This window comes from Mytilus edulis, chromosome 1 (assembly GCF_963676685.1).
Source record: "Mytilus edulis chromosome 1, xbMytEdul2.2, whole genome shotgun sequence".
Taxonomy (NCBI): domain Eukaryota; kingdom Metazoa; phylum Mollusca; class Bivalvia; order Mytilida; family Mytilidae; genus Mytilus; species Mytilus edulis.
The window spans coordinates 26,776,563-26,803,988 of NC_092344.1; the positions used below are offsets into that span (position 1 = coordinate 26,776,563).

The 27,426-nt window shown below is 32.1% G+C and overlaps 1 protein-coding gene across 12 annotated transcripts in view; it reads left to right on the forward strand.

The window, feature by feature from the left end:
• Positions 1 to 27,426, forward strand: part of LOC139528747 (mediator of RNA polymerase II transcription subunit 12-like) — a 322,630-nt gene that overhangs the window by 225,989 nt on the left and 69,215 nt on the right. Inside the window, exon 1 of one of the 12 annotated variants that reach the window (XM_071325002.1) lies at positions 19,183 to 19,292. The exons of 10 other annotated variants lie outside the window; for them this stretch is intronic. The gene's annotated coding sequence lies outside the window, so the exon portion shown is untranslated. Of the gene's footprint in view, positions 1 to 19,182; positions 19,293 to 25,991; positions 26,063 to 27,426 lie in introns of those variants that run through there. One more of the 12 variants, XM_071325009.1, reaches the window with a different exon arrangement.

Here is a 27,426-nt window from a genome sequence, read left to right on the forward strand (position 1 = left end):
CTGGATTCCCTGTTATGAACATTTAAACGAATGACCCTGATAACGAAAAACAACCGGATGACGACAATCAATGTGCAGTGTACACTGTACGACAAATAGTGATGACATTTCCTTTGATAATATTCTGGCTTTCAAACCGGCCATTCCAAAGTTTGAATATAACGATCATGGAAGTAAAACGAAACTCTCGTGTTACAAACAAAACAAGAGGAGTATTATGATGCAAATGAATAACAAAGTAAAAGTGAAATTGACAAGTCGGTGACTTGTGCTACATAGGTCTATTTGACATACGAGGACATGTTAAAACGTGGTTAAATTATTTATTTTTTTAATTCTAGAAACAACCAGTTTCTAAATATTTTGCAACCAATCAATATGAAGATTTAAGAAAACGATCCAACGAAGTTAGTACGTTATTGCGTTTTGTATTTTAATTTATCGCTCTATACATTGTTTTGTAATATATAATCTGACAGACCTTTTACATGCAATATATCGGACGTCACAAGTCATTTACTTCCGGTCACAACGGAAACCTGAATAAACCGACTCACTGTCCAAACCGGCCGTTCTTTATAGTCCCATGGCCGGTTGGTTTATACAGGTTTTACTGTATATTGATTTGTTATGTGTGTACACAATATTTGTCGTATGTATATACGGATTATGATGTATAAAGAGAGCAAAAAACTATAACTAATGTACACGACGTTTTATTACACTTCTGCAGATAAATTGTGATTAAAGATGCCATGAATAATGAGTACATTTACTGTCTTTATGTGGACTATTATCTAAAAAAACATATAAAATATATAAAACAGTGCGTTTGCGCTCCGTTACACTCTTATTATAAGCCAAGATTGATACCGTCCTCCATGACATAGCAGCCTGAGTACATAGATTGACTATCCCCAAGATGATAAAACCATGCAACATTTATTAAATGCTGAAATCTCAATTTCACAAGGGCGAACAATGTTGAACCATATAGTTCCTTCCCATTGATGTTACGTTGTCAAAAAGTATTTGAGTAATTTTGGTATCAAATAAAAGCTTAAGAACTTGGGATAGCTGTTGAACCATTTTTAAAAGTTTGCTATGAATGATAAAAAAATTAATTGGATGATAAGAGGATATATCAGCCTTGTTACTTAGATCAGAAGTACCTATTTTGTACTACCCAATTTTTCTGGAACCAGTGAGCTGTTATATGCAATAAAGGCATGTTGGTTTGTTTAGCACAAGTCACGATGCAGTTCTCAATGTATATTGCATATGTTACTACCTGTTCAATTTGAGCTTAAATTCATTGACATAGTGTGTGGATTAAAGCTTCAAGTGTTTTCTTAAATAGTAATAGATCATAGAATAAAATTAAGTAAAGTAGGAGTTTATATAGCAAGTTTGGTGCTGTATTACTAAACATTATGTGCAATTCCATTCTTAAAACTATTACAATGAAAATTTGTCACACACAATTTAATCATTTCACATCATTTTTTTCAGTAACAAATCCTTTATGTTGACCCAAAGGTGTCATATCTAAAATATGTGTGTTATTTATGTGAAAGTAAATGTCCCTTCTTAATGCCGGTAGTCGTGAAGCTGTTCCCGATGTTGTAGCCGTACTGTTACTGTGTGCTCTTGTCGAGAGCTATTTGCATTGCACATAAGAAATTATCAAAAAGAAAAAAATCTAATTTTACGTCAACTGATTTAGGACCTTTTTACGTTTTCCACGTTACGACTGGAAGACAATACCAATCAAAACCAAGGAGTAAACAAAGACTCATCAAACCAAAAGACATTTACATCAACAGTTACAACTAATAAATAAGAAACAACACGAACTCCACTGAAAACCGGGAGTTAAATCAGGTGCTCAGGAAGAGTAAGCATTTCCTCCACCGAGAACGGCACCCGTCGTGTTATTTCTTTTTTCAGTTCGTACGTTATGATGGAAGGTCATTATGACTGAGGAAGAATATCAGATATGATTTCTGACACACTTATGTCATTTTTTGGAAATTATTATAATATGGTAAATTTTTATACCCGTGTTAGTTTTTCTGTAAGGTAGTGGGATAGGGTGTTCGGCCCCAACTTTGCACTTTCTTTGAAAAAAAAAACTAAGCCGAAGAACATCCTGGATTTCTTCTGCAGTATACCTCAGCTACCAAGCTTCCATTTGCACCTAGTGTAGACACAAATACTGCCGTAGAACATTTTTTATTAACTTTTTTGTATTAAGACTGTAAGGTAAGAAGACTGTCCGACTCAATCTTAGAACCTATTTAAAAAAAACAAGAAAATAAGCCGTAGAACACACTGTGTTTTTTCAAAAGTAGACCACAGCTACCCAGAGTTCCTTTGCGCCTATTGTGGACAATGATTTGACATAGAACATTTTTTTATTTTTTGTTCACTAAGATAGTGGGGTAGGGTGTCCGGCCCAAACTTTGCACTTTCTTTGAAAAAAAACTAAGACGAAGAACACCCTGGATTTCTTCTCCAATATACCTCAGCTACAAAGTTTTCATTTGCACCTAGTGCAGACACAAATACTGCCGTAGAACATTTTTTATTAACTTTTCTGTAAGGAGGACTTTATGGGTAGAAGACTGTCCGACTTTATCTTTAAACCTTCTTAAAATACAATAAACTAAGCCGTAGATTACACTGAGTTTTTTCACAAGTAGACCACAGCTACCCAGCGTTCCTTTGCGCCTATTGTGGAGAATGATTTGATATAGAACATTTTTCCATTAATTTTTCTGTAATGTAGTAGGGTAGGGTGTCCGGCCCACACTTTGTTTGTTTGTTGACAATGTTTAAGTACAATTTAGGAAATAATTCATGGAAGCCATAGATTTGTTGGAAATTTACACATGGCCTGGGACGTGATATTCGAATTTTATCCTGAGCGTTAGCGAGGGATAAAATTAACGAATATCACGGCCCAGGCCATGTGTAAATTTACAACAAATCTATGGCTTCCATGAATTATTTCGATTCTAATAGGACAAATACGATCATTAAAAAACTGAAGCGATGATGGGTATACCGTGTGTGTGGCTGTTCTATTTTACCCACTGTTCGATAAATGTAAAACAAATTTAATAAACCTGCATGAATGATTTCTTAACTAACCGCTAGAAAAAAAATGTGATTCCTTTTGTTACTTCTCAGTAAACCCAACATTTGCAATTTTAAATTTACATTTTTTATCGTAAGCTACAGTCAAATTCACTGTTGACATGTTGTAACCATGGAGCCGCCATGTTGACTTGCTGAAATCAGTAAATGTGCGAATAATGCAATAGAACAGAAAACAAGCAACACCTACCTCAATAATTTATTTTAATGCAGTTGTATCCGAGTTTAGAAGGTAAACGCAATAGAAAAACCTTCAGCTTTGACGTTTTCATACGTATGACGTCATGTTTTGAAATGACGTTAATGCGCCAAAATCATTACTGGAATTTCGCGGAATTTTAATTTATTTTGTTTTTGTCCATTTTTCCGTTCTCTAATGTGTAAATTCTTTTTGTTAAGCGTCAGAATCAGAATAAATGTTCTGTAGGGTTTTATTCAATTGTAATTGCTAACACAGCGAAATCCACAACCGTTTACACATAGGTTACGATACATGTGGATTTACGTGGGAGGCATATTTAAACAGCCATTTGTGTACATCTTGGAGTCTGCGCTAAGTATAGATATATCGAGAATTTTATCACGGTGTTGTTTACAAAGCGAAAGAAGCACGTCATATTAGAATATAATTTAAATTCATCCAAACCTATCTAAATATGTTATTGTAAATAGTTTAAGCATATCACTTATTCAGTTTGCTCCGATCTCGTACGTCAATCTAATTGTGCGTTTATTTATGGGAACGGCAAATAATGCCTTCACCTATCTAGAGCGTTTCGATCCAAAAACAAGTGCCGTATTTGTCCTACTAGAATCGGAATAATTCATGGGGGCTTGAATATATCGTGATTTTACCATGGGTTGTCCCTTTATGACGATATTTTACCCCTCGCTATCGCTCAGGGTAAAATATTTGTTATAAAGGGCCAGCCCGTGGTAAAATCCCCGATGTGCTTGAGGACAGGATCCTGTGATAAACATTAAAAAATCTGAGATTTATGATAATAAGGGGAATGATATTTGTTCTGCACTTGCAGCCAGGTCCAGATCGCCGTGTACCTTGATCAGACTACAAGTACAGAATCACTTAAATGGCAATTCTAACATGACGTCCTTCAAACGCTTTGAGTAAAAATATAGGGTTATTGCATGAATATTGGGGAATATTGTCCCGAGAAGAACTTTATATTGCACAAGCTCAGGAATGATTTCACTAGTGATTTTGAACAAATAATTATTACACTTGATGAAGTGTTTTATTTAGTATACTCACTTTTAACACATGATAACACAATATAATATACTTTATTTACGAATTTTAAAATTTTGATATTTTTTCTAATCAAATCGTATGCTTTTAAATTGTCACTAATTGTTATATTCATATTTACTGCACTACAAAAGTCAAAAAGTCTGAAAAGACCAGTTTTTGTCTGAATTTGCATGAATTTTTACTCGACATTCTTGATTTGTCTTAATAATTTTTAAAAAATCTTGACATTGTATGAATTTTTCTCATAAGGTTCTTGATTTTTCTTGACAAGTGTCTTGACAGTATGAACATTGTCTTAAAACTTCTCGACACTTCCTGTCTCATCTGATAAGAGTCTGGATTAGTCTCGACCAATTCTTGACTGTCTTAAATTTGTCTCGATCTGTCTTGACATATTCTTGACATTCTAAATAATGTCTGAACATGTCTTGACATATTCTTGACATTCTAAATAATGTCTGAATATGTCTCGACACATTCTTGACAGTCTTAAATATGTCTTGACACTATCTCAACAGTATAAATTTCACCTAAAAATGTGAACAGACTTATTCTGCACTGTTTGTGACATTCTTTTGCTGTTATAAACTTATTATGGCTAAACTAAACTTTGAAGAATCAAGGATTAATTTTGTGTAGTAAGATACCCTTTTGGTGCAACTTAGTTGGAATACCCTGAATAATCCCCCATGTACTTTGATTTTGATTAATTTTGATTAAACGTTTAATTAATTGTTTTCACTTGGAATATAAGTTGAAGTTGCTGACAAACAGCATTTAGATTTTTGCCATTCGCAAAACTGCCAGTCAAATTTGCTTTACTAAAATAGGTGTCTATGAGGCAGTTTTAAAATGTGACCATGCGTCTCTTTTGGACCCCAAAATTCATCTTTCGGGTTTGTGTGCCTGAAATAAGTAGGGGGGGGGGGGGCTTTCGTGAAGGTCAAAGACTTAGTTCCCATCTTGAATAAAAACCTTGTTCATTTTTTAGGACAACCAAAAAACATTTTTAATTTCAATTTGAGTGTTGAATTTTGTAACTTTTTAACAAAAATAAATATTTTTGATAACTGACCTTCCGAAAAAGAAAAAAATGTTAAGATCTATATTATGCATGTTTGTTTGGGATCCATTTCATAAGACCAATGATTTCTATAGAAAATGGACCCATTATAAATACATTTTTTTATTATTCCTGGGGTAGATAATACTTTTCTTTTAATCTTTGGGAAATATTCAATTTAAAATTCATTTTTTTTCATCAAAATGATGAGTTTCATTTTCGTCTATGAACAAACTTTTTAAATTGTAGTGGCATGGTCGGTCAATTGATAATTTGTATGGTTTATTACAGGTAAAGCAGTAATTTCTATTTGACAGTTGTGTGTACTCTGGGGGTGTGGAATAGCTTAATTTTATGGGGAACATCCTGTCCATGTGTAATACTTAAAATATATTCCAACAGATGACATTACACCATTTTTCTTTGATTTGTATATCATCATAATTTGCTATTAATATATAAACCACATTTTGGTGCAATAATTTCTTACCATATAAATATTTAATATTATGAATGTAGAATGAAATATGTCTACAGTATGATTGGTTTTAATCATTTAATTTATAAAATTTAGGAATCAAAATTTGTTATTATTTAAAAACTCAATTTCAAATTGTTTTATATCAACACATCCAAATTTAAATTATTTTAAACATTAGATTTAAACTCAGAACTGTCAAGTAAATTTAAGACACAATTCAAAATGTTCAGAATATGTCAAGACATACTGAGAAAAAATAAGAATGTCGAGAACATGTTGAGAAATTTCAAGACAGTATTTAAATGTCAAGAATTTGTCAATAAATTTTAAGACCATATTCAGAATGTCAAGAATATGTCAAGTAATTTTCATACAAACTTGATATAAATGAGAATTTGTCAAGAAAAATTAAGACTCAAGTCATACTTTTGGAGAATGTCGAGTAAAAGTTCATGCAAATCAAGACAAAAACTGGTCTTTTCAGACTTTTAGACTTTTGTAGTGCTGGATTGCCGAAGTTTTTCTGTGCATTTGTGTTTTGGTACACTTCGATATAAAATCTTCTTTATTGAGGGCACATGACGTTTGCGATGTTTTACCTGTAAAACGATAGTACGTACATTTGTGCTTCAAATACTATGGACATTTGCGCTTTAAATTTTGATTCACCTGTACTAAATTGACCGGACATTTGCGCTTTTGCACCTATAGTCGTCTACCTGTAATTTTAATGAGAAGAAATTATTACGTAAATAATTTAACTTATATTTGTCATTAGTACGACAAATGGTCCAGAACCCTTCCCTGCCCACTATAATGGACATCCTACTCGACTATAATCCTGCTATTTTTTCTTTTCTTTTTGAATAGTATCATTAAACAACAGTGTGTGAATTACATTAGATTCGTTATATTGATGAACAGGCACCCCTGTCAAGATTTTAGAAAGAGAAACTTGAATATATATTTGAAATGTGGGCGAAATATCAGTCAGAACAGATAACAAGAGATAAATTTGTTCACTCCTTGGGCTTCAGATGTCAAGCGAAAACTGACCTGTGGTGACTGAATGGGTTTTTATGTCTTTAGAATTTTTACTTGTCGCTCAGTGTATGAAGACTTTTAAACAGATATCAATGTGCTATGACATGAATGCTCTATGAAATGTGCTTTTAAATGATTTTTTTCAAACTTTTAACCATAAAGAAACAATATTAATTTAACTTTGCCAAGTCACACATGCCGGTCCCCACCCGGATTAAAGAGGAGGATAGTCATAAAAACCAAATATTGCAAAAGCGAAATGTCTGATGTTAAAAGCGCTAATGTCCTTTTGTTAACAGCGAAAATGTCCTATGATTTGAAGCGCAAGTGTTCAAAAAAAAAAATAAGCGCAAATGTCCTATGAAAAAGCGCAAACGTCCCGCGCCGATGTCAATATCTATTAATCAAACTGGTTCCTTGAAAACTATTTTACTTTTAATCTATTAATTTATGTAAACAAGAAAACTGGTCTTATATAAGGGAATGGTCATTATTTATCAGCTGAGGGGGTCGGTTCAAATTTTAATATAAAATTTTATGTTGGGAATCCCCCCCCCATTATTTTATAAAACCACACTATGACCCCCCCCCCCCTAAGAACATAATTTCAAAAGTTTTACCCCCCCTCCAAAAAAAGAGATCTCCAGTTGTGTTAAGGTTATGATTACCAGCTACATAGTAACAGGCTTTGAGAAATTCTGAGTATAACAAACAGCTTTTCTTCTTGTTTCTTGTTTCTCAAAAAGGAATATTTGACACGTGCATGTAGAAAAATAAAAAAAAAATATACAGAAAATTGTATGTTCCAATTTATTAATTTATTTTGCTGCAACCTATAATTCTACAAATTTTATCAGTATACCAGTAGATAAACTTTCAATACTGACTGTTATTTTAATCCCAATCACAGGCCCTTGTATCTTAATTTTTTTAACCTTTGTGCCTTAAAATATCTAGTTATGAATGGGGGCGGGGGATCAGGATTCCAATGTACAATGATTTAGGAAGTGCAAATAATATAACACTGATTATATGGTTCTTGTCCTTTCTTGATTAAATATGTACATGATTTATTTGAGATAAAGAAATATACAAACAAGCCAGGAATCTCTGGCCTTTCTTTGTTTTGTACAGATGTATTTTTTAAGAGTTAAGTGTGTTATCAATTTTCTCTGAACAAGTACACATTTTTGTTTAGGGGCCTAAGCTGAATATATTTGTTCTTTTTCCAAATCATATAGTGTTTTGTTTAGTGTGTGTGAATGCCATGGTGCCCATCAAGTATTTTTTTTTAGTAAGATCTGAAATTTGGATAGGAAAGAATATCGGAGAATGGGTAAAATTTACAGAAAAATGGACCAAAAAAAAAAAAAAAAAAACAGAGGACACTGGTGTTCAAATATAAAGAAAAGGAGAAAAGAGCAAAAAATACGTAAGAATAGAGAAATATTACCTTAAAAATTAAAGAATACAGAAGGGAAATACCTTATATCGAGATCATCTTTTATTCTTATTCAATATCTTTGTAATAATTTCATAAAATAAGTATACCTATTTTTGTAACCACGTGACAGACATATAACTAACATATGCATCCTTGCTTTCATCAAAATAATTAAATATACACACCCATTTCATCTCAAGAATCACATCAAAATGATTTAAACACTATCATGACTATAGAAAGTTAATTGTGCATGTCCAGAAACCTTGAAGTTTATAACTCACTATTTCCTGTGGTCAAAACTAGGGAGAAATGTTTCATACAGTTGTTAATCTATTGATTGTAAATTTACACAACTGTGATAAGGAGTGATACGATGCTTTTTGTCCGCAATTTGCTTTTTGTCCGCTTTTGCTTTTTGTCCGATAATTTTGCTTTTTGTCCGACACTTTTGCTTTTTGTCCGTTGCTTTTTGTCCGTTTTGCTTTTTGTCCGATAATTTTGCTTTTTGTCCGACACTTTTGCTTTTTGTCCGTTGTTTTTTGTCCGTTTTGCTTTTTGTCCGATAATTTTGCTTTTTGTCCGACACTTTTGCTTTTTGTGCGTTGCTTTTGGTCCGTTTTGTTTTTTGTCCGGTAACGTTGCTTTATGTCCGATATAAAAACGTGTATATTTTGGCAGGTTTTATTTTGAACATCGAAATATCATTATTAGGGTATTTTATTAAAAAAAATATGTCTACCAACCAATTAACGCATGCAAGATGGCCAACATGACTGAAATAGAACATACGGGGTAAAATTAAAGTTTTGTCTATTAATTTGAAAACCACTATAAAAGAGAGAAAATCTGACAACAGAAGGATGTTGAGCTCTACCAATTGTTAAAACTTTCAGATGACGTCCAAAATTGGTTCGCCCCACCCAATGTTATGAAACCTAAACGCAATGCTTATTACCACATATCCCAGATCAAGTTTGAATTTTGATACGTCATATTTACTGCTCTAGAGTTTGAAAATGGAAAAACTGCTAAACTTTTTATTTCCGTTCTTTAACTGCAGTGTGCCTTTAAACAATGGTATAAAGCTTATATATATATGCAATGAGTAAACCACAACACACAGGTCAAGTATGAATTTTGGTGGCCTCACTTTTCCTCTTATGCCCTATATAAATGGGGAAAATATTGACGTTTGTGTTTCTTAACTTTATATAAAAAAGAAGATGTGATATGATTGCCAATGAGACACCTCTCCACATGAGACTGAATGACACAGAAATTCACTACAATAGGTCACCGTACGGCCTTTAACAATGAGCAAAACCCATAACGCAAAGTCAGCTTTAAAGGGTCTCGATATGACAATGTAAAACAATTCAAAAGAGAAAACAAACGGCCTCAAGCACATTTTATGAAACTTCTACACAATGCTTATTACAACAGAAGTTAGATCAAGTACAAATGTGGGTAGTGTCACTTTTGTCGTTATCAAGCTATGTCCCTTTCTGAAGTTATATCAAGTGGGTGCATTATCTGTACACCATGGACTCATTTCCCATTTTAATAAAGGATTAATTGCCCTAAAATGACAATCTTTTTTGCCTACTATCTTGAAAATTATAATAGATACCGAAAAACTTTATAGTGACCAGCAAGACCAGTTCTACAAATGAGACAACATGATCGAAATCGTTAATCGACTCCTTATTACAGATAATGTTCATTGATGATGATTTTGACCATATTTATTTTTTTTTGGGAAGGGGGGGGGGGGGGGGCGTTTCTTTGCCTTATATCTTAAGTCTTCAACAAAGAAAATATGACGGCGACTACTTAAATTGAAGTTATTGTCCTTTAAATGTAGTGTCTTGCGCATTCATGGATTGTAATACAAAAAAAACCTTAGGTCTAATTTTAATTATTTACAGAAATGCAGATTACTAATGTGAATTTTCATTTAAAAGAACATTTTTTTTAGAATTGAATTGATAAATATTAACATTTTTACAAGTGTAGATTTTATTTGTTTGATTTTTAATGTTTTTAAGTTGGCATTTTTAAGGGAGATAGTGCATTTTATGAAAGAATCTGCATGAACTTTTGCTATCTTTAGGTCTAATTTTAATCATTTACAGAAATGCAGATTACTAATGGTAATTTTCATTTAAAAGAACATTTTTTTTAGAATTGAATTGATAAATATTAACAGTTTAAAATTTAGAAGGAAAAAACGCACGGTGACCCTATTGTATCCATTGATATTCTCAAAGCATTTTTTTAAAGCTATCTTCTTGAATTTTGTTTTCAATTTTATATTCTATAATTTAGATTAGCTTCTGATCACAGAATGCTGTTTCCCCCGTATAATCTATACAAATTTCGCGCTTAAGTAAGTCCATTATTAATTTTGCATTATTCAAAATTAAATTATGAATAATGAAAAAGTTCATTATTCACTATTCAACGTTACGTGATAAATAATGAATAATGAAATAGTTTATATCTCAGTATTCAAGTTGAAAATCAAAGTGAATAATGAAATAGAATAATATTTTTTGACTGTGACACTATATCCCGTATTTCATAATTCTTCATTTTCGTATAATCTAACAAATTTTCAAATTAAGTTATAGTTATTGACCAAGCAAGTCGGTATATAGAATTTAATCTGCACAGCTCAGGTGACCCTTATTAACCCGAACGACGTAGAAGTTCGGGTTAAAGGGTCATCCTGAGCGCGTGCAGATTAAATTCTATATACCGATTTGATTGGCCAATAACTGTTTTAACACATGACGTCATTAATTTACGTGAACGTTTTAGATGTGGACGATGTTCCGCAATCCACGGATCCTAGGAAAGTTTATTGTAGGGTAAAGAAAGGGGGAAATACGACTTTCATTGGTAAGTTTCAAATTGATAATTTTTTTTGGGGTTTAGACTTATTGTAAAATTGCGATTTAATGGTAGATTTTTTTTTAATGTTTCTGTTAAATCTATTCCCATTTTTATTTAATAAGTGACGTTTAAGACTTTGAAAAATTGAGTACTTTCAAATCGTTGTATGAAAAAAAAATCATAACCGGAAGGGTTATTGTGTTTAGATTAATTGCTTTTGAATTTCTTTCCATCAATGATATGCTTTAATAGAGAAAGATAAACCGAGGAAGATGTTAGTTATATTACCTAAATTTTTAATGTTGAATAAACGGAAAATACGTTTCTCTTTCCAATGTTTTACTCCCCCTTCCCCAAATTTCTTTGTATCTACTGTATTAGTTTTTAAGACACGTCCATCTAAATGAAGTCTGATTGATCTCCAGCTAATCTCCCTGTTTTCAAACAAACTTAAATATGATCCCCTTTAAATTCGATCCAAAAATATGGGGAATAGATATTCAAAAAGTCGTTATAAATTCCATTGAGTCTAAAACTAATCCAAATCAGATTTCTTTTTTTCGGATATTCTTAGATACATTTCTTTTTTGGCGGAAATTACCAAAAAATGTTTAAACTATCTTTCTGACTTTAAAACACTGATTTAAGATTTATGTTGTACGCAAAATATAATAAAACATTTTATGTTCAAGCTAAGATGTAAAAAAAAGAATGAGAAACCTTTCTTTTTTCCTATTTTGAAACTACGATGTTTGTACAAAGTTCAACTGTGTCGTAATTTCAAGGCAGATGGCGGATTCGGGGTGGGGACGAACATGTCGTTCACCCTAGGATTGGACAAAGTATCGTGTTTTGCCTTAAAATCGTCAATATTGTTTTTAGTCTCGCTACACGCGGTGATAATTTTTTTATTTGATAGAATAGCGCCCCTTTCAAAATCTAGGAACCGCCCCTAAAGGTAAAAATAGATTTGAACTGTGTAGTATATCTGAGGTAGTTAATGCACACATTTGCTGTGCATTATCCAGATTATAGCACAGTAAAAACAAAGAGATTTTACCCATGTCATGTGTTAATGTATAATTTTGTAAGAAAAAAATCAAAACACTATGTGATATAATGATCTTAATTTATTTATTTAGTTTCGAAGGATGAACTTGTTGGTTTTCCTAACTATTTTTAACAGAAATTCCTTGGTTTAATGTATGGGCCACCTGAATACCAAAACATAAATAAATATTAGAATACTAAACATTGTCTTTTTTATTTTTCAAGATCTTTGCTATTCTTAGTCCTCTGATCACAGATATAACATGTCGATTGTGGCGCAATGACCATTAGAAGGTGGACTTTTTATTAGGAGAGGACTTAAGTGCCAAAATACGCGTGAAGATTAAGAAATAGCCAATTTTGAATAATGAAATGGATATTTTGAATAATGGAATGGACTACTGCGACCTTTCAGCCCCTAATAACATATAAACCTTATACCTCATTCGAAAGATTATTGTATTGCTACCTTATACGTCAATCAAAAGCGTACCAACAAAGAAACAAGAGGTTTATAACATATAGCTATACAAAGAGGAATAAAATGGTTACAAACAGTATATTCCGCATTGACCATTAGAGGGATTACGGAGGACTTATATGCCAAAATACGCGTGAACAATAAGAAATAGCTTATTTTGAATAATACAATGGACTGCTGGTACTCGTTAGCCTCTAAATACAGAAAACTTAAGGATGTACTTAGGTGATGTTTTGGAATTTGTGTCAAATGTTCGGACTCCTTAGTGTTTTTCCATAAAATACAATGTAAAATATTTTGCCCCATAAAACCCATTTATTTTTTCATATAAGACTTTAAAATAGCTCATGAAAAGGTCATTTACCAAAATTTTAGAAGATTTTTGATTTTCTTTCTTTTGTTTTGAGACCCAAATAATACCAATGCAAATATAAGGTAAAAGTTCGAGTCAGCCTTTTCCCGTCATATTTTTAATCTCAAATATCTTGAACAGGAGGTCCATGACCTATTAAAATGTTTAGCTTATCTTTATCCTTAATTGATACTCTACCAGCTTATAATATTTCTTTCTTTCTTAATTTTTACCTAACCTCACCTTATTGCATCCTTTATACACTAGTGGAGGAATAAAATGGTTATAAAATATATGTCCTGCAGTGAACATTAGAGGGGTTACAGAGTACTTAAATGCAAAAATTCGTTCATTTTTAATCTAAACTTCCATACCACCAAAAGGTCCAAAATATCGTGAGCCGAAATCCATCAATTGGAAATACAACTTTTAAATTTTGATGGATTCAGTCGAGGATTATGCCAGGCAATGGGCTAAGCGTGAGAAGGAAGACGTAGACACTCGTTCCGAATGGATTAAGGCAGTGAGGTCGTTTTTACAAATCAGAATTAAGAAACTGAATGGGTCTATCAATGCCCATGCTACGTCAATCTTTAAAGACCCTAATGTTGCAAAACACTTATCCTACCTGCATGACAAATATGTTGTCCCCGCAGATGAAGCCCCAAACAACATTGTTTTTGTGTGTAAAACTCATTACATTAACTGCTTGATGTATAAAGGTATTGACAATTCACTTGGAAACCCAACATATACCCTCACGACACTTACCAAAGAGGAAATTCTTGTAAATCATAGTTCAGTTCTATGTTCCTTTAGAATTTCAACCAAAGACGATGAACTGGATCTTCCATCACTGTATTGGATACATAAACTGTATAAGCGTCCTTACAAACTACGGTATATTGCTGTCCTTTCAAGTGCTCCACGAAACCTCTTTCTAAATTATTATCATCTATTTTATCAGCAAACAAAGACGGGCTTCAAAGTTATTGTGAAACTGCCTATACTAAAGGTGGCGTTAATCAGATGTGGATACTTAAAAATTCCAAAGATCTTTTAGAGTACATACAATCTAACTCTCTTTCATCTTGTAATAGTATTAAAACATTTGACTTTCTACACTTTATACAAGTATTCCACATTCCAAACTAAAAGACAAATTGAAAGAGTTGGTGCTTAGTTTCATAAAAAAGAATAGCCAACGAAGATACAAGTATCTTGTCTTAGGAAGGCCGGGATAAATCCTACTTTGTAAATGATTACTCTGATTTAAACAAATGTTTTTTGGAAACTGACATTATCAAGATGCTTGATTTCTTGATTGACAACGTATTTGTTACGTTCGGATGACGTGTTTTTCAACAGACTGGCGACATTCCAATGGGAACGAATTGTGCCCCTCTTCTTGCAGAACTGTTTCTTTATTATTAATAGGCTGACTTCATACAGGAACTTCTTAGGAAGAAAGATAAGAACTTAGCAATATCCTTTAACTCTACTTTCCGCTTTATAAATTAATTCAAAATTTGGTGGCTATGTCGAACGCATCTATCCCATTGAACTAGAGATAAGGATACAACAGATACAGTAAAGCCGGTCTCAAATCTTGACTTACATCTACAAATTGACAATGAGGGTCGATTGAAAATAAAACTTTACGACAAAAGAGATGATTTCAGCTTTCCAATTGTGAACTTTCCACTTCTAAGTAGCAACATTCCAGCATACGGTGTATTTATCTCCCAATTGATACGATATTCCCGTGCTTGCATTTCATACCATGATTTTCTTGATAGAAGGTGGTTTCTCACAAGGAAGCTATAAAATCGAGAGTCCCAAATGGTGAAGATGAAATCATATCTTCGTAAATTTTACGAACGCCACCACAAGTTGGTTGACCGTTATGGATAACCGTTTCACAAATGATATCGGATATGTTCCGTACGTCGTAACTACAATCTCATTCCCTTTCATAAATGTGACCTACCGAATTGGACTATAAACCGGATTTGTTATCTCATAAGTAACACGACGGGTAACACATGTGGATCCGGAGCAGGATCTGCTTACCCTTCCGGAGCAACTGAGATCACCCCTAGTTTTCGGTGGGGTTCGTGTTGGTTTTTTTTCTATGTTGTGTCATGTGTACTATTGTTTGTCTGTTTGTCTGTTTGACCGTTTCATTTTTAGCCATGGCGTTGTCAGTTTATTTTCCATTTATGAGTTTGACTGCCCCTCTAGTATATTTTGCCCCTTTTTAAAGAAGATGTTCCCCTATCTTTATTAGTTTTGTCATATATTATAGAAAATTATAGTAGAAAAAGATACACTTTAAATCACAAAAATGACCAGCAAGTCAAGATCTACTAACAAGTCAAATGTTGTCGTCAAAGTTAAGTAGATTGAAAATCTTTATAAAAGTAGCCTAATTGCCCTTAAATGAGGATTTTTTTTTATCCTCTTTTTTGTTTTGAGCAAAACTAAACAAGATAGAAGGAATCTAAACAGCAAATAATCAGCAATACAAGATCAACAAAACAGAATGTGTCATGAATTATATTCTTGTGTACAATTTTGGAGAGTGTCCTTTGTTGAATATGCACATAGAGACTCTTGTTTATTATTATTAGAACTATGCATAGTTGGTTAAAAGTTACTGTTCTGATATCGTATACTTTTCGCCTGATAGATTTTATGAACAGATGTGAAGTACAGTGTTATTTGAACGGACGCAAATCGAGTTCGAACGTCCCGCCCTAGTTGTAAAGAACCTTCAATGAACAGCAGACTATATGCCAGGTCTTTCTAATAACTAGTGACAAAGAATTTGGGGCGTAATTTAAGGTGGCTTTTCCAAGGATGCAATTTCTTATAGATTGTATATTTACCCTCTACGGTAGACCTTTTAATGAAAAGCCATGTCAAGGGCGATATAAAGCAACAAACGCCCAGCAGGATTGATGCATTTGTCTTTAACATCTTCGAATTTGATTCCGCGTGGCTTTCAAATTGACACGAGTATCCATTGGTGTTCATAGTAAAACCTTTGGGGTTGTATCAGTTTCATGAAAATTAACAAAGAGCATGGCAACCTTTCCTTGGTGTTTTAATGGCTGTCCGGCGTAAAAAAAATCTGTTAATCAACAAAATATCTTATGTGTACCAAAAGCCGTCAGCGATGGTCACACAGACAATTTGCTACCTTCGTGGACCCAAGTCAGACTTTTCGCGGGATCCTATTAAACATCTAGTGTTGTCACAACATGTGCTGTAGAGATTTCGTTACACAACATGACATAAATATTCTTTGTTTAATAGGACTGAATGTTGATAATTCGACATTAGATGTTTCATATGGTAGCCGATAAATGATAATGAAACACATTTGATTGATATCGATCTATTGTTTGAATTGAAAATTTTCATATTCATTCTTTTTTTCATAGATTATCGTCTTGAATATAGATTTTGTTTTTGATGAAGCAAGTGTTGGAATAGCGCTTTTATTGTCACTCATTTCGTGTTAGCTGTCATTTGTTTAATGTACTTATCTGAGGCCAGGAGTGCATTCAAGTTGCTTTCTTTCTTCTACTTTTGCGTACATTTTATACAGACCAGTATTTTTTTTAATTATTTTACCAATATTTTAGCTGCATGTAACATCTTGAACACTCAGAACAGCGAAATAAAATTAAGTTTCCTTGGTGAGGTTTTAATCGCTGTCCGGCGTAAAAAAATATCTGTTAACCAACAAAATATCTTATGTGTACCAAAAGCCGATTTCAGAAATAAATAGCATTTAGCCATTAACGAATGGCTTTTCAAGAGATGTTTTCGTTAAAGGATAATTCCATTATTTTTTGTTCAATTTCAAGTCTTTACGATAAAAAAAAAAAAGATAAACAGAGCATTGCTTTAAGCATTATAAGTATCACCTATAGTTTTTTAGAACCTTCATTGGTGGTAGTTCCTATATTTCTGAGGTTTTTTTTGGATATAAGTTATTGTTCTGAATAAACATCTTTAAGCGTTTGTGCGTTTTTCATCATGCGTTTCAGTTTTCATCATGCAATTTCTTCTATCAGCCAAGACAAAACTTTTAATTAGGCTGTTATAAATGTTTTCCCCAGAAATCCATGCTTTATTATCTAATAGCAACAAATTTAATCATTGTATTATTATCAAACATCACATAAAAATTGTGTATTTACAATAAGTAGCTTTTAGGTAAACAAGTTAGTCAACTTTTAACAAGTTAAACAACTTTTTGGAATTTTTGATCCTGAATGCTCTTCAACTTCGTACTTTTTTGGCTTTATAAATATTTTGATATGAGCGTCACTGATGAGTCTTATGTAGACGAAACGCGTGTCTGGCGTACTAAATTATAATCCTGGTACCTTTGATAACTATTAGTCAAGTGGTTTAACGACTTTTAAACAAAACTCCAATCAAATTTAAACTTAAAAATGCTAAGTTACCCTAAAATTAAAATATCAGGGCAGCAACCCCAAAACGCGTTGTCTGATGCAACTGAAAAATCTCGGGCAAATAGATCTTGACATTATGAACAATTCTTATCCCAATTTTGGATCCTCAATGCACTTCAACTTCGTACATGTTTGGCTTTATAAATATTTTGATATGAGCGTCACTGGTGAGTGTTGTGTAGACGAAACGCGCGTCTGGCGTACTAAATTATAATCCTAGTACCTTTGATAACTATTAGTCAAGTGGTTTAACGACTTTTAAACAAAACTCCAATCAAATTTAAACTTAAAAATGCCTTAAAATTAAAATATCAGGGGCAGCAACCCCAAAACAAGTTGTCTAGTGTAACTGAAAAATCTCGGGAAGATAGATCTTGACATTATGAATAATTCTTATCCCAGGCTCTAAATCTTTAGTTTCAAGATATAAGCCAAAATCTACATTTTACCACAATGTTCTATTTTTAGACATGGCGGCCATCTTGATTATTGAACGTGGTCATCGGATACTTTTTTGAAACTAGATACCCTAAGGATGATTGTGGCCATATTTGCTTTAATATTGTCATTAGTTTCAGATTTTTTTAAAAGTTAACGTAGACGACGAATGCCAAGTGATGAGAAAAGCTCCCTTAACCCTCTGGTCCAGGTGAGCTAAAAAGGCAAAACGGACAAAAAGTAACGGACAAAGAGCAAAAGTGTCGGACAAAAAGCAAAATTATCGGACAAAAAGCAAAACGGACAAAAAGCAACGGACAAAAAGCAAAAGTGTCGGACAAAAGTCAAAATTATCGGACAAAAAGCGAAACGGACAAAAAGCAACGGACAAAAAGCAAAAGTGTCGGACAAAAAGCAAAATTATCGGACAAAAAGTAAAAGCGGACAAAAAGCAAATTGCGGACAAAAAGCACCGTATCAAAGGAGTGATCAGATGTGCACTGCCCTTGAGAAATTAGGCATATCCTGCTGGTGCTTTACAGTTTACACTATCAAAGATTGAATAAACAGACATTTTTTCACAGATCGCACACTCATTTCAATTTTGTCAACAATTTATATACTAGTAAGACATAAAATCTTTATTGTGTGACCCCCCCCCTAGTTAAAATATTTTTTGATGGTAACCCCCCCCCCCCCCACCCCAGTGGTATGACATTTTTGGCAATGACCCCCCTAAAATATAAGCTGATACATCACTCTTTTATCAACCCCCTCAGCTGAGTAATAATGACTGTTCCCTAAAGAAAAAAATAATATCAAAATCAACGCTTTCACACTATTCACAACCAATATTCTCTAGCGAAAAACAGTTACCCGGATTAAAAACATGGTGGAATGAAATAACTCTTACAAGCCCCCTCTAGAAAATGTAATTGAAACTTGTTGTGATAAAGTTAGTTCAGAGAAAGCTTTTAAATTTTGTTTTGAATCTCATTCAACCATATTTGATACGGTACATTAATTATGATCAATTTGAAAATCTGTAGAGCACTGAATGTTAGAATTAAATATTGTTCACTTCAAACAATAATGCAGTTGGCAGCCAAGGTAAAGTGTTAATCCTTTTATTTACAAAACCTTCCAAATAGCAGTTTAAACATTATCTAATTGAAGCTTCATTTAACTAACTAACTTTATACTAACTTTAAAACATCAAATTAAAATTACATTCACTGAAAGATAACTAAGAACTGTTTGTATGTCGCTCATTTAATTCATTTGAAATTTGTATTCAAATTCATTAATGTGTTGGAGATAAAACAGCGCCAATAAAGTACAATATTTTTTTTAAATCTATATAATTAATGTCTTTATGGTAAGTGCGTGGTTTAATTGACGTTACAAAAAATACTGATATACTGATATTTACTGAAACCAACGGTAATGTTTTTCCCCCCATTTCATAAGAGAAAACAATGTATTTTTTAAAATGCCGAATATTCATTTTACCAAAACCATTTGTTATATCAAAGTGACGTTCAGCGCAGTTAATATAACTTTTCTCCAAGTTAATGGAGTGACAAATCGGGAAAAGTCGTTTAATCTAAAAGTTTAATGGACCGATATACCTCACGGCTGAAAATCAACATGAAGACAGAGTAAATATTATACTTTCATTTAAGCTTTTTTTTTTGTAAAATCGCGTTAAAGTGGGACTTTCGGAATTTTTTTCTTTTTTATTTTCAAACACTGGAACGCTTATATAAAATTCCAGAATGAAGATATCATCAAACAATTAATATCAGATAAAAGAGTGATGTATCAGCTTATATTTGACATCAAACTTTATTATCATGTGAACATATAAATTGAGTGAATTGGACGATTTTTTAATTTATGTAACGTTTTGTTCAATCTTACCGTCTGTAAAAGTATATCACATTTCTTATATATATCACCAAAAGTAAATTTTCACAAAAATAGTGAAACAACCAATATTTGATGGATGTGAAGTTATCAGCCGGTTCGTTATTCGATATTCGATATTCAATATCCAACCGGCTGCTAGCAGTCAGTTCGATATTCAAATTTAGCTGAAAACCATAAAAACAAATATAGTATTAAGGTTCATGTGGACCTTTTGGCTAAAAATGTTCAACTCAAAATTTACCCTGAATACAGACAAACATGCTTAATTCAATAATTGACAATCACAAACCTTGATATTTCTAGTTGATGCAAACACTTGGTAGCTTCTGACCACAACATATATCAAGTTTCTACCATAGAACAAAGTGCTATTGACATATTTTCTTAGTTTTAGCATGTATTGGTTCTGAGAAAATACACCCTCTGGTTTCAGTTTTTATCATGAAAGGTACAGCGAATACCAGGAGAATAATACATACAGGTCGTACTAATCTATTAGACAAAGAATATTTGTGTTTATTTGTTTGAGAACGCCGGTCTTTTATAGTATTACTGATCACGGTAATCACCGGTTTTAAAATTGAAAGGACAGGTGTCGTTTTATATGCCAATTTTAGACATAACTCCCTCCAACTAAATATATACACAATTCCTATCAAAAAACAAAAGTACCCCAAACCTCCAAAACATATCTGTTTAGGGAGGTGGGAAGGGGGAGTAGGGGTGGCCTTTTTCTTCACAAAAATTGTTTGATTCTGAAGTTTTTTTTTAAAGAAAATCAATTGTTTTAAATTGAAAATAAACATGTAAATTGTTTCTTTCAAAATGTTTTAAAAAATCTAATTTAAACTTTTTTAAATTTTGTTTGAATAATAATGTCTTTTAACTGAAAATTATGATGTACATCTTTTATCTACCAAGCATACGAAGCGTAACAGTTCACAGCAGTAGTTGAATACAATATTGAATCTCATTTTAAGTATTTGATACGGTACATTGGTTATGAAAGAACTTCGATTGCTTTGAAGAAAACCTATAGAGCAGATACATTAGAGCAGATATATCTGCTCTATATTTTATCCATTTAGTTTGCAGTTTTTATTATTTCTTACTTCAATTTTACTACAACGTAGACTACTTCCATTATTATGGTAGATTCAAGTATTGTTCACTTCAAACAATAACGCAGTTGGTGGCCAAGGTAAAGTGTTAATTCTTTTCTTTTTAAATACTTCGAAATAACAGTTAAACATTGAAATGAAGCTTTCTATAACTAACTAACATTATACTATCTTTATAACATCAAATTTAGATCACATTTCTTGAAAGGTACCTACGAGCTGTTTGTATGTAGTACCCTTAATTCATTTGAAATTTGTATTAAAATATTTTAAATTGTTAGAGAGTAATATCGCCAATAAAGTACAATATTTTTTTAATTTATATAATAACTGTCATTTGGTAAATATGCGATTTATTTAACTTGAAAAAACCCAGATATATACTGAGGCCGACTTTGTGTTTTCCCCCCATTTTTCCAAGAGAAAACAATGTATTTGATGTCAAATATTTACCAAAACCGATTGTCTATCAATGTGACGTTCAGATCAGTGAATATAACTGTTCCACAGGTGTTTATGTTTATTTTATCCAAAATCACAAATCCATTAAGAGAAAATGTAATAAAAATAACAGTATGGAATAAAATAAATTATTGCCTACAATAATGCAAATTCACCACCAAATTCTGTACAGTCGCACTATGCCCAATTAAATTAAAGATATTAGTTTCTTTGTTCTAACAAAAAATATGCCAAGTGGTTTGTTTCAGCATGTACTAGATACTTATATTATTATATTACCCTTATACAAGAAATCTGAATTTGATTGGTTGGTAGCCAGTGTATTTTTCACATGCTCTAACTTTTTTGTCATCATTTCAAACGAATTTATTTGTTTTTTACAACTGCTGATGAACATGTCTCAAATCCCCCTCTATGCCAATTTGGATATCCCTTTCCCGCCAAATTTTTTCGGAACAATTCTCTATATTTTTCTATAAATGAACTTTATCTTATACTTAATAGAATAATGAAATAAAAAAATGGGGTCACCGTTCATTTACGCTCACAATCTGCTTTCGAAAGAAGCATACAATTTTGGTAATGTCCTTTTTTTCTGTTGAACTAATAGGAGAAATAGCGGTAATATCGAAATTAAAAAAGAACTAAATTACAGAAATCGCTAAAATTTCACAATTATTTAGTTTATGTATAGCTTATTCGAAAACAGCAATAAAAAATATAGGTCACCGATGAGTTAAAAATGGCATTTTTGCACCAAAGGGAGATAATTTGGAGCTTTTAAAGTGATATCTACATTTTAAAAGTCCGCTGGGGACAACACGAATTGATTTTTTGGAATGATTTTTGTACCACATGATAAAGTAACAACTACTTAAGGTAATAAATAAAATCTGTAATGAAAAATTAATGTTTAATTTTTTTCTAAAAATCTTATACCCGCGAACCTCCTTAAGCTATATTGGTTGATAGAGAATCCGTATACTGAATAATGCGTTGTGTGTTATATATAAAGTTTCATTAATTCAAAATCCAATTCATCAAGAGAAAACGTATTAACAAATTAAATTTAATTTTATTTAAAATTAAAAACAAATTGTTCAGGGAACATTTGAAGGTCGTTCTATATAAACACATGTATTTTGACATGAAAATATTAAAATCGACTTTAAAATGTTATTTCAAGAGTCAAATGGCATCTTACTGTGAGCTGATTCCAAAAAAATATATATGTAGTTTCTTTACATTTTTTATTTTATAAAAAAGGAAGATAATTTGTTACCTCCGGTTTGAAAAATGTCACAATCGGTTTCATTTGAAACTTGATATTAATTCCAAAAATATATGATTTGATATACTTTTACATTGTAAAGTACAAAATTGCTACTTCCGGTTTAAAAGGTCACTTCCGGTTCCTTTTTAAGGTTAAATGGCTTGCAACTTGATACACAAAGTACCACAGCTTTATCATGCATGCTCGCATGCATAATAAGTAAAAGCAAAGACTAAAAATATCTAAAACGTCAAACTGACCTATGACATTGACATCAATTTCAAGGCCATAAACCAAAGAAATCAAATAAAAAGATCCTATATCTTTATTATACATGGGTAATGAGTGTTATTACAATACGCATAATTCTAAAAATAATTCAATGTCTACGCATCCTTTCAACTAAAATGTATGTGTTACGACATGACGCAACTAACAATGCAGTCAAAATCATTTGTCGATATCTTATACGGTTTCTGGAAAGAATTGAAAATAACCCAAAATCAAACTTTAGAACATGATCTTGACCTTTGACCTTGACCTTATTTTCTTTCTCTTGGACCATGAACTTCAATTCAAAAGACACTAGGTTTCTATCACCTTTTGTTTACAACTAAATTTTTCTTATTAAAAAATACAAAAAGGGAAATAAATTCCATATGGAGTCTCCTGACCGCTTCGGTCAAAAATAATTTTATGATGCTGAGGATATAATGAGCAAATTGGTGAAATAATTTTGTCTTAATCTTTAACGGTTGCGAAGGAGAACGACAGACAAGAAAACAGTGTTTGGGGAGACAACTCTTACAATAAAAACTGTTTGGCTTAACAGGATTAGTTTCAAAATTGCAATAACTGTTCGATATCATATACAGAAAAACTAAGTGACATCTTGCGAAACAAAAAACACCATTACAGAAAATGTGGCAAAAGAAGAAAAAATAATAATCATAAGAAAACCAATAGGTATTTCAACAGAAAAGTGTAAGGACCTAATAATATCAATATGGAACAGTATAAATGATTGCCTATGATAATTTAAAGTTACCACCAAGTACACATTCACTATGCCTAAATTCAAAAATACCATTTTCTTTATAATTAAAAAAAAGGCCATGTCATAGTGTTTTTTCAATAATTTACTAGATAAATATGTAAGTAGGCAATTTTAGACATCCGTGGAAATTTCGTGGCTTGTCGTATCTATCTTATAAAAATTGTGTTTTTGCATGTACCTGAAGAATGTTTACCCCAGAAAAAAATACTCCCACATAAATTCTTTAACGATTAGTGTCTGATAATGTGACATTAATAAGTTTTAAAAAGGATGATCCTTAAATACATCTACATATCTATGAATAAACATAATTGTCCATAAAGTACTCGTTTGTTGACGATTGGTTTTATTACGTGATTTTTTTTTTATCGAAAGCTTTCGCCCAAATTAATAATTAGTGTTTGCATTTTTGAAAATTGAACCCAAAAATGAACACTTTAGCATTTTGTAACTTGTTGATGATCAGGTTAAGAAATTTATAAGCAAAACACACGAATTACGAAAATCATCTTTCCTCATCTAAGGATAGCATATCAAATAACTTTAAAGCACGGGTTTAGTTTTAATTTGTCAATTTTGTTAGGTTTCCACAAAGATTTGTATAGTACAAATCCTTGGTTTGCAGATAAAGGTGATCTATTTAAGGCTTGGTGATGTGTATTTATAAGCAAAATTATATATTATATATAGTTTTAATATACATTTCCTTGTAGACAAGAATTCAAATTAATCTGAAGTTTTCTGCATTTGTTGCAGATTATTGTTTATATTTAGTTCTTTTGTCTTTTGACCATATGTATTGTATAATAATCGTTCGCCCTTTTCGTTTAATGCTATTTGGTAATTTTTAGATTTTTTAAGAGAAATAATTAGTTATCAAGAACAGATGTGAATTTGTAATTTTGAGTTTGATACTTTGTTTTGCGTTTGTGCTTAGAAGTTTGTCCGATTCATTTGATAAAGAGCAACCCCCTAATTGGACCTCTCGAAAAGTAGAAAAATGAAACAAACCTTTATGGTGGCGGTAATTGACAGTCACATACCTTGATATTTCTTATAGAGGCAAGCACTTGGTAGCTTCTGACGACTACTTGTATAAAGTGGCTACCGTAGAACATAGTGTTCTTGTCATATGTTCTTAGTTTCAGTATGTATTGTTTGTGAGAAAATACACCCTCTAGTTTCATGAAAGGTTCAGTGAATACCAGGAGAATAATCAATGACTTAGGTCGTACAAATTTATAAGACAAACATATTTGTATATATTTTTATATGCCAATTCTTAACATACACCCTCCAACCAAATACACAATTCTTCTCAATAAAAAATAAACAGTTACCCCAAACTTCCAAAACATATTTGTTTAGGAAGGCAGAAGGGGGAGTAGGTTTTTTTTACACAAATTGTTTGATTCTTATTTAAGCGTTCCTTAAGGAAATCACTTGTTTTAAAAAGAAAATGCAAATGTAAATTATTTCTTTCAAGATTATTTAGAAAATGTGATTTAAACTAAGTGTAATATAGAAGATGATATAAAAGTAAAAAAAAGCTATTAAATTTTGTTTTAATTTGTCTTATCAGTTTATTTTCCATTTATGAGTTTGACTGTCCCTCTGGTATCTTTCGTCCCTCTTTTAAATTTATGATGCACATCTCTACACAACAAAGCATGCGAAGCGTAACAGTTTACAACAGTAGTTCACAAAGTTGAATCTCATTAATGTATTTGATATGATACATTTATTATGATAAATCGGAAATTAAATGAATATAAAGTTGTAAAGTTCATTCTTTGTTAAAATTCGTTCACCGTATCAATGACTGAAATGCTATTTTTTAACTAATTGAAAACTGTTATGGTCCGAATGCTATCTGTGTTAAATACATGCATCATAACCAGAATCGGATGTCAGTTTGTGTGAACTCAAATAAATTCAGCTATTCGTTTAATTTCTTTTTCAAGGTTTGACCTGGGAGTCTGTAGTGGTGCGTGAAGACACGATTAACCTGGTACAATGTTTGAACAATTTTGAAGTACGATTTATTTACACGTGTGAATGACTAAGGGTGCATTTCTTTCTAACACAAACATGCAAACGGCTAAGCGCGCACATGTTTTGATCATTTGTTTCTAACATAAACTTTGACAAACTATGCACTCGCTAGAAATGCGTCTATAGTTAGTCTTTCATCGTTTGTTAGTACAAACTCTAAATTTGTTTCTATCTTCAACCTGATTAACCGATGTATTTGTGTCTCGTTTTTAAAAAAAAGTCTGTTTATCAATAACATATGTGCATGCATTATTGAAAGTTCAAACAGGGTCAATAACCACTGATTAAACGATGTATCTGTTTCTACTTTTGTAGCGTTTAGAAAACAACAACAAACGCCACACAACGTTTACAAAATTTTGATTAGACAGAAATGCACTCTATCGACTGTAGCCAACTAGATATATCATGTCAGCAGGAAGACCCCTGCTTTGATATCGCTAGCTGTTGTGTCGGCTTATTGGATGTTATAATCATGCAGCCATAGTTTTAGTAATTTTTCAACTCGTTACTTTATATTCGATGTTCTGTTTTAACTATTTTGATAACTATTAAGACCGTGTTAATTATTCTGCTTGTAAAAGGTCTCTTGTAATAACTCTTCTATGGTCCATGATAAAACGAAATTCTGACCAATAACTACATGTAAGATCCCAGCAAAAAGTGGTCATACACCGTATTGACTTGAATTGTGTATACATTCTGATTAATTTGTCCGAAATGTGCAATATAGTTTCAAATAACGATTTTTTAAATTTGTTTCTCTTCAAAATAATGCACATCTTTGCTGAGCATTATCCAGATTATAGCACAATAAGAACAAAGAGATTTTACCCATGTCATGTGTTAATTTTCTAATAATAACGGTTGACACGAAGAAACGTTCAAAAAAGCGAGAAGTGTTAATTGAAATAGAGGAAGAGGCGGATTTCATTGAACTCCTCTGAAATCATACAAAGTAAAAAATATTTGTGATATGACGTACGAACGTACCGTTTTGTACTTTTTTTAACCTTTTCTTTTTCACAGGGAACACAATCTTTTTCAAATCGAAAGAGAGTTTCCTTCTGTCGATCCCAATGTTGTGTTAATTAATATGACATTAGATCTATACTACTAAAGAAAAAAAAAAACAATTGCCTGGAGCAGCAAATCCTCTGAAATCATCCATATGAAAGTTGGAAATAACTGTTTTTTGACATATAAATCATGTAGTGTTTCGTACCTCCTAAATTTGGGGTGACCATGGAATGAATTTCGCTTCCCTCCTCCTTACAACTTTTTTTTTATCACTGAAGCATACATTATCCCTTGTTCTCTCCATCTGGTTCTCGCTCCCTTAAT